General features: G+C 34.4%; 1 protein-coding gene across 4 annotated transcripts in view; it reads left to right on the top strand.

The window, feature by feature from the left end:
* Positions 1-12,222, top strand: part of LOC129225604 (aryl hydrocarbon receptor nuclear translocator homolog) — a 187,471-nt gene that overhangs the window by 2,167 nt on the left and 173,082 nt on the right. The window lies entirely within an intron of this gene.

The raw sequence follows: 12,222 nt of genomic DNA, 5'->3' as shown, positions 1-12,222 counted from the left end.
ATTACTCTATTTTCAACATAGCATAAATTTTCTGTAAGTGATAGATGTATTAAAGGAAATTTATTTTACAGGGTTTGAACAATTTGTAGAAAAGTAAAATAAAACGGGAATTTTTTCTTTATTATTCTGAAAAAAAAAAAAAAAATGTTTTCCCATGAATAACACAAGTTGATTTAAAAGTTCAAATAATACACTAGACATTCGTTTTACGTGGGGGTTACGTTCCTCCGAAATGCCGCGTAAATAGAGACTTAATATTAGTATTAAAATAGGGGTTAGGTTCCGTAGATAAAAAAAACTTTATTCTAGTGATGACTAATTGCATAATAAGTTTAATGTGTATTTATATCAATTTATATGTACAACATGCCAACATGCATAAAGAAAACAAATAAATTAATTAATTAATTATGAAAAGGAGCTGGCTATGATAGTCTTTCGATAGTCCCGAATTTTTCTCTGTACTTCAAAGCAGAGCATTAATGCATCCAAGATCATTTCCATGATAGAATCTTCCTTTCGTGATAGATTCTTCCTTCACTAACAAATCAGAAAGATTATTTTTATTGTCAAGGAATGGTTCAAAATTTTCAATGTTAACGTTTTTGTTTCAATGTTATCGATGTCAGTATCATCGTTGCTTTTGTCCTCCTTTGTCATTACTGAAAGCTCTTCTTCCAGTGAGTTTCTGAACTGTGTGAGTTTAATAACTTTACTTCTGGAAAGAGCTCTGGAACCGATTGCATAAAATGTCTCCAGTCTCCCAACCCAGGGGCGGATACAGAAAAATCTTTTGGAGAGTTCCTGGAAAATTGAATAGCCCCCCTCCCCCCCACACATTTGATATTTCATAATATAGTTTTCAAAACTTTATTTAAAAAAAAAAATGCATTAAAATTTTTTTTTAAGGATTCCTTTAGGTCAACTTCTGTAGAGTTTTTACTTATATGCAGAGATTACTCAGTAGGAATGGCCAAATATATTTTATTATAAAAGACACAAGCACATTACAAACACATAAGACCAAACATTTTACTTGAACTAATTTAGTACGTTCTGAAGATATAATATTTTAACTGTGTTGCCAACCTAAGACAACTAAACATTAATAATTATTTCTTAACACACCCTCTTAATTATTAATGCTTTAGGCATGCTTAAAATAAAAACTTTAAGAAAAACAAGTTAAACAATATCGAATTCAAATATAATTTTACTCTTCAGAAGAAAAATAAATAAAACTAGCCAGTCACTTTTTAGAAGTAAGGTCATACAACCAATTTAGATTTAAATTTCAGAAATTTGCAAAAAACCCCAATGCTTTAGTAAAAATATCTGCAAATTGTAGGTCAGTTGGACAATAATTTACTTTAATTAAACCCTCATCTACTTTTTCTTTTATGTAATGAAATCTAACATCTATATGTTTGCTACGTCTGTTAAATATCCCATTTTTAATTAAAGTAATAGCACTTTGATTATCGACGTTTAAAGTTACAGATATACTTTCACTAGTTATTTCTTCAATTAGAGTTTTGAGGTACATAAGTTCTCGACAACACTCAGCTGCTGCTATGTATTCTGCCTCAGTGCTGGAGGTAGCAACAATTGACTGTCTTCTTGAGCACCAACTAATAGGTCCACCACAATAATAAATCACATATCCCGTAGTACTTCTACGTGTTTCACGATCTCCTGCATAATCTGCGTCACAATAACCAATAAGTTCTTTGTCACTACTTTCTTTGGAGTAAGATATTCCTAAGCTTGAACTTCCTCTTAAATATCTGAGAGTTCTTTTTAAATTTATGACATCTTCTTTTGATGGATTTTCAAGATGTCGACTGTTAGAGTTCACTGCAAAAGATAAATCAGGTCTTGTTCTGCATGACAAATATAAAAGACTACCTATTGCTTCTCGAAAAGGAAAAACAACTTCTCCTTATTTTTCTGTTTCATCAACCGAAGTTTTCAGTAATGGTGTATTAACTGGCTTTGAATCTTGCATGTTATATTTTTGAAGTACTTGATCAGCATAAGCTTCTGGAATCTAACTTTTTTAGGTATCCGAGTTTTTTGGCATAAGCTACGCTTCCAAAAATTTGCAATCAGGACAAATTAGGTTCGTTTTGATACCACATTTCAGCTGGTGTAACATCAGTAGCTTCAGTAGGACTACGATTTATAATATAAGCTGCTGTTCTCAATGCTTCACCCCACATTTCTTTTTTCAGACCTGAGTCAAAAAGCAATGCACGAGTTTTGTCAAGCAAAGTTCGATGGAGGCGTTCAGCTTTAGCATTTAATTGAGGAGAATGGGGAACGGTGTAATCAAGCTCAATACCCTTTGACTTGCACCATATTTTCATTTCATTTGATCTGTATTCTCCACCATTGTCGCAACGAATTTTTGCTACTCGAAGTGACCATTTTGCTTCAGCTTCTTCAACATACTCCTTCAAAATATTAAGAGTTTCAGATTTGTTTTTCATCAAAAATACCATATCAAAATGGGTGAAATCATCTATGCACGTTAGAAAATATCTATTTTTATCCCATGTTTCTACTTTAATGGGGCCATTTATGTCAGTATGTATTATTTGCAATGGTCTAGTTGCTCTTCGTCTTTCAGTTTTAAATGGAAATCTTACTTGCTTAGCTTTCAGACATACTTCACAATTTTTTGATACATCATTTAATTCTTTTTCTGTTAGCTTAATTCCTGTTGAATTTTTCAATAGACACTTCATGTTCTTAACACACATATGTCCAAGTTTGCAATGCCATACATCTGCATTATTCTTATCTTCTGTCAATAGTGCTTCATTTTCTTGATTCAACCCTACTTCGTAAAGTCCTATTTCATTTTTGTAACCTTTCAACACAATTTTTCCATCTTTTGAAATTTCTACTCTATCTTCTACAAATTTTACTTCACCATCATTTTTGGTAATTGCATTAACTGACAGCAAATTTTTGCTCAGTTCAGGAACATAGAGTACTTGCTTTAAAATGCAGTTATCAGTTTTAAAGGTTCCGATGCTTTTCGCTTCCATAACTTCTGAGTTTTTGGCAAGACCTATTTCAGTTGAGATATTTACAACATCTTCTAGCATTGTTTCATCACTTACCATATGGCTAGAGGATCCCGAATCAATTATCCACTTCTGATAAGATTTTTCATTTGGAGCAAGAAATGAGACATGTTTCTTTGAATTATTTCGAAAATAGCAGTCTTTTTCTACGTGATTAGCTTTTTTACAAATGCCGCAACGAGGTTGTTTTTTCTGATTTGTATTATCTTTAGTAAAATGCAAAGGACTATTATTTCTGTAATATTTATTTTCTTTGACGTATTTTTCTTGAGTTCTACTTTTAGGACAGTATCTAGCAAGGTGATCTTTAGAATTACATCGAAAGCATTTCTTTTCTTGTACTTTAAATGCCACATTTTGTTCTTTAATTTCAGAATTTTGCTTACTATTTTCTTCATTTAACAACCGAGCTGTCAAGTTAGCTAATGTTTTATCTTCTTTAGCGGTCGATTCCCATGCACTTCGAAAATGTTTATATTTTTCTGGTAAGCTTGAAAGAATTTTAGATATTACCATCTCGTCATCAATTTTCTTATCCTGCGCTTTTAGACAGTATGCTATATTTTCTAATTTACTTATGTGCATAGCAATATCATGTACAGAATCAAAATTGTAATTAAAAAATTGTTGAAGTAAGCTACATTTTTGTTGTTCAGAATCGCGTTCATAAATTCCGCAAAGTTTTTTGTACATGTCACAACTATTTTCGCAATTTAAAATATGCATCATAACTTTCTTGTCTATAGTTGTCACAATTATTTTCTGTGCTTGAGCATCTTTTTTCTTCCATAAAGTAAGTGCATTATCATTTAAACCATCTTTTCTTTCAGATCCGTTTACAATATTAAATAATGAATGTGATTTAAAAATTATGTTTACCTGGAATTTCCACACTGCAAAGTTACTTTGGTCTTTCAGTTTTTCGACAGAACTCATATCTTCAGCCATATTAGCCAATTCTTTCCGAACTGCAATTTTTACCTTCAAATTTATTTCTTCTTATTTCACTTTTTTTACTTTTACATTTTAATCGGCCACTCTGCGGTACTCTGGGTCCATGACCTGTAGAGTTTTTACTTATATGCAGAGATTACTCAGTGGGAATGGCCAAATATATTTTATTATAAAAGACACAAGCACATTACAAACACATAAGACCAAACATTTTACTTGAACTAATTTAGTACGTTCTGAAGATATAATATTTTAACTGTGTTGCCAACCTAAGACAACTAAACATTAATAGTTATTTCTTAACAACTTCTAAGTACATGAATATTATGCTGCACTCAGGGGTGCCCATCCCCCCCAAGCTCAATGGCGCAAATTCCCCCCCAAAAATTTTCCCGCTTTCGAATTGGGTTAAACGTAATAGTTTTTATAGTGTGAAATTTCCAATCAAATTTACGGGAGAGGAGGGGGAGCGCTAACAAATACCATTTGAACTGAAATATTGTTGGATTGTTGATCCGCCTTGTCTTCCCAAATTTTACAGCGTGGAACTTGAGTAAACAAGTTTTGAGTACCCCTGAATTTTGCTACACCTTTTTTTTTTCGAGCGTATGAATAATTACAGGGAGAGTGGATTCAACTTTCTGGCTTAGAATGGAGTCATTACTAGATGTATGCAATATGAATCCTGAAAAGGAAATTTATCGTCACTTAGATAGCGGGTTCGGGGGTTTCTCCCCTGGAAAATTTTCGAAATTGTAGTTTAAAAACCAGTTTTAGAGGATCTCTGATGTTAGGGGGATAAAAGGTTTGAGGGCCCCTTCCCGGTAATTTTTCAATATTGAAACTTTAAAAGCGCAATTGTAGATACTCTAACGTTGTGTTAAGGAGGGCTCTCCTTTGTTTTCAAAATTGTAGTTCTAAAAACGCAGTCTTAGACTATCTGTGGTAATGTTAGAGAAAGAAGAGATCCTAGGGCTCGCACCAGGAAAATTTTCAAAATTAAAGCCTTAAAAACGCTATATTTGGATGGGGGGAAAAAGCAGTTTTCTGAAATTGAAGCTCTAAAATCGCAACTGCAGTCGATCTTTGTGATGTTAAGAAAAAGAGTAGTTCGGCAGCTCTCCTGAAATTTTCTCGAAATTGAAGATCTGAAAACCAAATGTAAGACGATTTTTTAATAATGTTGACGAGAGGGGCGGGGGGCGTTCCACTTAAATTTTCAAACTTTTAGCTTTAAAAACGCAGTTTTGATAGATCTTTATATTGTTAGTGGAAGGTGAATTTCGGTGCCTTTAACCCGGCTGTTTTTTGAAATTTATACTGCAAAAACGCAATTCTAGGCTTGTCTTTGATCGTGTGAAAGAAAGAGGGGGGAATCAGGGCCTCTCTCCTATAAATTTTTCAAAATTGCAGTACTAGAAACACAATTTTAGATGACTCTCATCACTGTCACACGTATTCATGCAGAATTGTGCCACTTCCAGAAAATGCATAAAAAATTGAAAAGTCAAATCGTCTGTTCCAGCTTTGAAACGGGCACCAACTCCATGTCGTCTGTGATGTGTTCCCTTCATTGAAAAAGAGACACGGTCATTAAAGTTTGGAAAGAGTACCAGGGCCATCGCTAGGTGAAAAAACTTCTGAGGAGGGGGGTACGCTTTGGTGGGCCCTTAATTGTTTCAAGCGCATCCATGTTTTAATGTGCAGAGAGAGAGAGAAGATTTGGCTTCTGGTTTAACAGGCAGGGATAGTCATATTACTAGACCTTAGTACTAGTAATATAAGTTTAATCGTAAGGATAATATACAGTCAGAATTAGGGGGTGTCGGAGGGCTACTTTCCTGCATTATTTCGAAATTGAAGACATAAAAACACAGTTTAGACTATATTTTAAGTTTGGGAGGAAGGGGAGATGAGGTCCAGGAAAGCATCTTCCGATATTTTTCCCAAATTTAAGTTTAAAACACAATCGTACGTTATATTTAATTATGTTCAAAAAAGGGGATCTGGGGCATCTCCCCCGAAAAGTTTCAAGATTGTTATTTGAAAAACATAGTTTTATACGATCTGTGGTGATGTTAAGGAAGGAAGAGACTCGGGGTCATCGTTCTATAATTTTTCAAAATGCTAACTCCAAGCATGCATTCCCAATTGTGAATTATTTCTTATTGTGACATGTATAAGGGGGGAGGGGTCCGGGGGTTCTCCCCCGGGAAAAATTTGAAAATTGTAGTTCGAAAAATGCAGTTTTAGACCATCTATGGTGATATTAAGGAAAAGAGATGCGCCCCCACCTCCGAACTTTTTTGAAGTTTTGAAACCTTAAAAGCGCGATTGTAGATTTTTTTTGTTGAAAATTTAGTGCACCGCCAGTTTCTTGAAATTAAAGCTCCGAAAACATAATTTAATCGAACTTTTGATGAAAAGGGGGAGGGGGGAGTTTTGAAGGAGCTCGAGACCAGAAACGTTTCGTAATTGAAGCACTAAAAGCTAGATTTAAGACATTTTTCGATGATGTTGGAGAGAGAGAGAGGAAAGAGGAGGGGGGGAAGCATTCTCTCGAAAAAATTTCGATCTGTTGAAACCGCAGTTTTAGAAGATTTTTGGTAATGTTAATGGGTGGGGAGATTGGAAGTCCTCCACTGGCATATTTTTAAAATTGAAATTCAGTCAACGCAATCGTAGACGATTTTAAATAATGTTAGAGGGGTAGAAAGTTTTGAAGATCTCCCCTGAAACATTTTATGAATGGAAGTCTTTTACAATGAAATTTTTAAAGATATTCGGTAATATTTGGAGAACGACAGTTTCGAAAAACCTCAGCGAGTTTTTTTTTTTTTAAATAAAGTAGAAAAGACGAAAATTATTCGGCCTCGAATGATGATGAATGATTAATTTTGAGGGCGTTTCTCGGAGGTTACGTGGGGAGCACTCTCACGGTTTTTTGAAATTGCAGTTCTAAGCTCTCAGGTGTAGGCAATGTTTAATGACGTTAGGGTAAGGGTTGGGGTTTGAGAAAGCTTTCCCGGGAGTTTTTCAAAACCTAAGTTTTAAAAAGTCACTCACAGGCCAGCTTAGGGGACGGAAAAAGAAGGGTTTGGAGTTCCCCACTCTTCTTTTCAGTTTGGCTACGTCTCTCCTATCTTCATTGCAAATTTTAATTATTAGTAAACATATTGTGTTAATATTTTCTTCCAATTTTCCTTTGCCAAACACGATTATTTGCTTGGATTTTTCATAATAAAGTTTTCAATTTCCTGCCTAATATTTTTGTTTTCTTGCAATACAAGCGTTTGCGGCCTTAGAAAAAGGACTTTTAACATTTTGAACGGATGTGGTAATTTTCTGAGATACCTCAGGTCTCTATTCCACTTCATTTTATTTTAAATATGCCACCTGCATCAAGATTTGATTTATTTACGCTTTTTACATTCAAACAATTAGAACTTTTGTTGTGAGTATATTCATTACAATACTTTGAATCTCTCTTTGCATTTGACTGTTTTTTTTTTCTCTCTCTATTTCAAACTTATTTCGGCGACCCATACATTTTTCTCCACTTAGTAAAGATTTTCAGGACAACATTTTTCATCAAAAAAAAAAAAGAATGTTTCGGCTACCTCTATCATATGGGATATCCCAATGAAGCTGTCCTATTTATTTATGTATTTTTTTTTTTAACTGAAAAACCATGAAACATGGTTTTGTATAACCAGAGCCGCCGAGAGACAAGGCGTGCACCATGTTAGTTTTGTTGCCGGTCCTCTCTTCCTTTATGCTAATTTTACTCTATGCACAATACTTTAATTTGAGCCGAGCCCATTGTTTTCGACTAGGCAGACATACCCACTCTGCGGGCTAGTGAAAAGTGTATTATACTGAATACTTCTTTTTTCGTTGATAAAAATGTTTGAAGCGTACCTTTCCGCGGCCCTTACTTAGATATTCTTAATGAAAGAGAATCATGGATGTTCCTAAATTGTATTTTAAGATTACATTTTCTATTCAAATTTCACAAAAAAAAAACGTTTTGGCACTATTATTTCAATTGTTCATTTAAAGTTACTATTTTAATTTTTTAAAACAACGAAGTTTCCCTTTTTCTTCGTTAGTTGCATCGCTAAAATGAAATTGGCGGCCTCATTTCTGAAACACTGCGGGAGGGGGGGGGGAGACTGCCCTCAAGAATACGTGAAAAAAGCACTATTAATGCATCTATTTCTTGTTGAATGAGTTTAAATATTTTTTCTGTCCAAAATTTAAAAATTTCATGTTCAAAACAAAAAACTCTCCGGAAAAAAAAATCCCCCCCAAAAATTTTGATGGCGCAACTTGCGCCATAATCCCCCCCTGTGGGCACCCCTGGCTGCACTAATACACGTTGAATGTGGACGGAAAACATCTTTCGTTTCAAGCCAATTAAATACTAAACCCAATATAATGTCACAAGATGCCGTATAATGAGCGGGCTTTTAATTAGGAACACTGTCATAATGTTTATAACATGAGGGCAAGGTTATTAAATAAGCCCATACCTCATTTGAGTTTTTATAAATTACTTTATATTTTAACTATGAAATATTTGATATGATTTGGCTGGAGTTGATGAGTAATAAGGGCAAAAAACTACGTTTAGGGAACATTTATAGGCCACCCAACTTAAGCCAGGGTCACGATGAACAGATGTTTAGTATTATTAGTGACATTTCAAGCAAGGGGTCAATCATCATAATGGGAGATTTTAATTTTTCAGGAATTGATTGGATTAATTTTTGCATAGTAATAGCAGAGAAGAGGAAATTTTGAAAGTAATTGGTGATTGCTTCTTAGATCAAATTGTGACTCAGGGTACTCGACAGCACGTGATTTTGGATCTAGTTTTCTGCGACATGGAAGGTTCTGTTTAGGGGTTATGTGTAGGGGAACACATTGGAGATAGTGACCACAATAGTATTAGGTTTGGGATTAAATTTGATATGCACATAGTAGAGAATTTCAGGTTTGTGCCCAATTTCAGAAATACTGATTTTGTGACACTTAGGCAGAGTTTGAAAGCAGTTTTTTTCTTCTGGATTGGACAATAGCGATGTGAATCTTCAGTGTGCAGAGTTTAAGGAAAATCTAGCGAAAACGGTTGGGGACCATGTTCCCTTTAGGAGAAAGGATGTTAACACTAAAATTTGGCCGATGTGGTTCTCCAGGCAAACTAAAGACGCTCTAAATTACAAGCAAGCCACTTTTCATAGGTTTAATGAAACTGGTCACAGTGCAGATAGGCTCCAATATTGTAAGGCAAGGCGTAAATTTAAGTATTTGGTATGGATTCAGAAAAGAGAGTTGGAGCAAAGACTGGCAGATAACATAAACAGGAATCCCAAGAGGTTTTTTGCATACGCTAATTCGGGGAAAGTTCGACATAGTCATATTGGGGCACTGGTTGATGAGCACGGAATTTTAATTCAGGACGATAGTGATATTGCTAATGTTCTAAATAACTTTTTTTCAAGTGTTTTTAGCAATTACTGTATCTCAACAGTTGACATCAACAAGACACAAGCTATAGTACAGCTTGAGGACTTTATTTTGCAGGGATGACGTTTTACTTCATTTAAAAAAAATTAAAAGAGACTAAGGCTCCAGGACCAGATAATATTTATCCAAAAATTTTAGTTGAATGTGCAGAGGAATTAGCAGATGTAATTGTAAATATTTTCAATGCGTCTTATAACTCGGGAACAGTGCCAGAGGACTGGAAGCTGGCTAACATTACACCACTCTTCAAGAAAGGGTCTAAAGGGAGTGCGGGAAATTATAGACCTGTGCGTCTATCTTCGGTGGTTTGCAAAATTTTTGAAACATTGATAAAAATTAAGATAGTAAATTTTTTAGAGACTAATAATCTATTGACTAGTTTTCAGTACGGTTTCAGGAAAGGTAAATCTTGTGCAACTAATTTATTACATTTCTATGACAAAGTTACCATGGCTTTGGACAATAAGAAGCCTGTAGATGTTGTTTACATTGATTTTCAAAAAGCTTTTGATAAGGTACCGCATGTTGCTCTACTTAGCAAATTAGCTGATATGGGAATAGGAGGGAAAGCTTTCGTTTGAGTAAAAAACTGGTTGACCGGAAAGAAACAAAGGGTAGTTGTAAAGGGAAATTATTCCAATTGGAGTGAGGTTTTAAGCCGGGTTCCTCAAGGATCAGTGTTAGAGCCTGTTTTGTTCATTGTTTTTATGAACGATATTTATAAAAATATTTCTGGGAACATGAATTGTTTTGCTGATGATGTCAAAGTTATGGGGACTGTAGAAAATGAAGAACAAGCAAATCAGCTGCAAGAGGATCTAGATCATATTACGGAGTGGGTTGATAAATGGGGTATGGCTGTTAATGTTGGGAAATGTCAAGTGCTACATTTAAAGCACGGAAATATCTGTTCAAGTTATTATTTGCAAGGTTCAGTCATTAGTCAGGCAGAAAAAGTTACTGATCTGGGCGTCTTAATAAGTCAGGATTTAAAGTTCAGCCAACAGTGCAGCATAGCTAGTAACAAAGCCAATAAGATGCTTGGATTTATCAATAGATCTATTTCAAACAAATCTAAAGTTCTTCTACCCTTATATAGAAGTTTGGTAAGACCTCATTTGGAATATGCTGTTCAGTTTTGGTCTCCTTATCTTAAGAAAGATATTAATGCATTGGAAAGGGTTCAAAGCCGGGCTACTAGGCTAATAAATAGACTTTCTCATTTAGACTATGATTCCAGGCTTAGAAGGCTAAAAATGTACAGTCTTGAGCAAAGAAGGGACCGAGGGGACATGATTCAGTTGTTTAAATTTATTAAAATGAAAGATGTTACAGGGCTGAAGTTTAGCACTGAAAACAGGACAAGGGGCCATTGTTTTAAGCTATTTAAATCTCAGGCTAACATGGATATTAGGAAAAATTATTATTATAGCAGGGTAGTGGAACCTTGGAACAGCTTACCGAAAGAGGTGGTAATGAGCACGGGAGTAGATAGTTTTAAGAGGGCCATTGATCTTCACTGGGGATTGTGAATTGACTCTGACCAGTCTAGCTGGGCCCAGAGCCTGTTGCTGGTCATCACTTTTGTATTTGTATTATTTGATTATTAAAACCATAACTTTATAACAAATAAGTTTTTTTGAAGAATTCAGAAACTATTTATGTGAATTTCAAAGCAGTTGCTGATTTGTTTTTAAAGCCAAAATACAGTCAACCTATTGATACTACATGCTGTTTCCATTAAATATCATGGTTTTTTCAAGAAACTACCATATGAATTCTTTCATTTTGCATTTTTGATAAGCTGAAAAAGAAATCTATTTCGCAAATTCATCCTGATCAAAATGACTCTTAGGTGCGCCTACGCATTTTTTGAAAAAATTTTAATTATTGATTCCATCAACGAAGAATTAGTGAACGAATTGCGATTTCCCTTTAATTCGAAAACGAAGTTAAATTTATTCTGCCACTCTAGGCCTCTGACTCCAGTATTTCTTCAGGGTGGCGACAGATCAGGGAAATCAGGGAAATCAGGGAAAAGTCAGGGAACTTTATTAATCAGGGAAAAGTCGGGGAAATATCAGGGATTTTTGAAAAAATAACAAAAAATCAGGGAAAATTGATTTTATGAAGAAAAAAAAATTTTTTTTTGCTTTACAAAATTAAGTACTCTAATTCCCTACGCATTTTCCGCCAATTATCTGTTCAAAAAAATATAAATAAAATTAATGAAGTGCAATTATACGCTGCCGCATATTTGTGCATCTTTTTTCCTCAGCGTCAAAGTATTGAATCTTACTTATTAACCACAGGATGAACTTCCTAAGATTGCTTCTGTGTCTGTTAGGTTGTTTATTTTATCTAGCTTGAAATTTCCGTTTACGTTTTTAATGCTACGTAAAATAAACAACCATACATGCAAAGAGGAAGCCTTCATTAATGCCTTAGCTCCTTTGCCTTATTCCATTGTCTCGAAGTAATTAGCGTACTGTAATCACAATTTCAAGAGGAAATATTTGATTTTTGAATTAATACTATAAAAGCTTAAAAGTTATTACTTCTTCGCGTTTTAAATTTAATTTCTAAAATTGAACTTTCAATAAAAAAACTTTGTTTTTTGCCGTTATACTATTAGTTGTCA

This window comes from Uloborus diversus, chromosome 7 (assembly GCF_026930045.1).
Source record: "Uloborus diversus isolate 005 chromosome 7, Udiv.v.3.1, whole genome shotgun sequence".
NCBI lineage: Eukaryota > Metazoa > Arthropoda > Arachnida > Araneae > Uloboridae > Uloborus > Uloborus diversus.
This window is presented reverse-complemented; position numbering and strand designations above follow the sequence as displayed.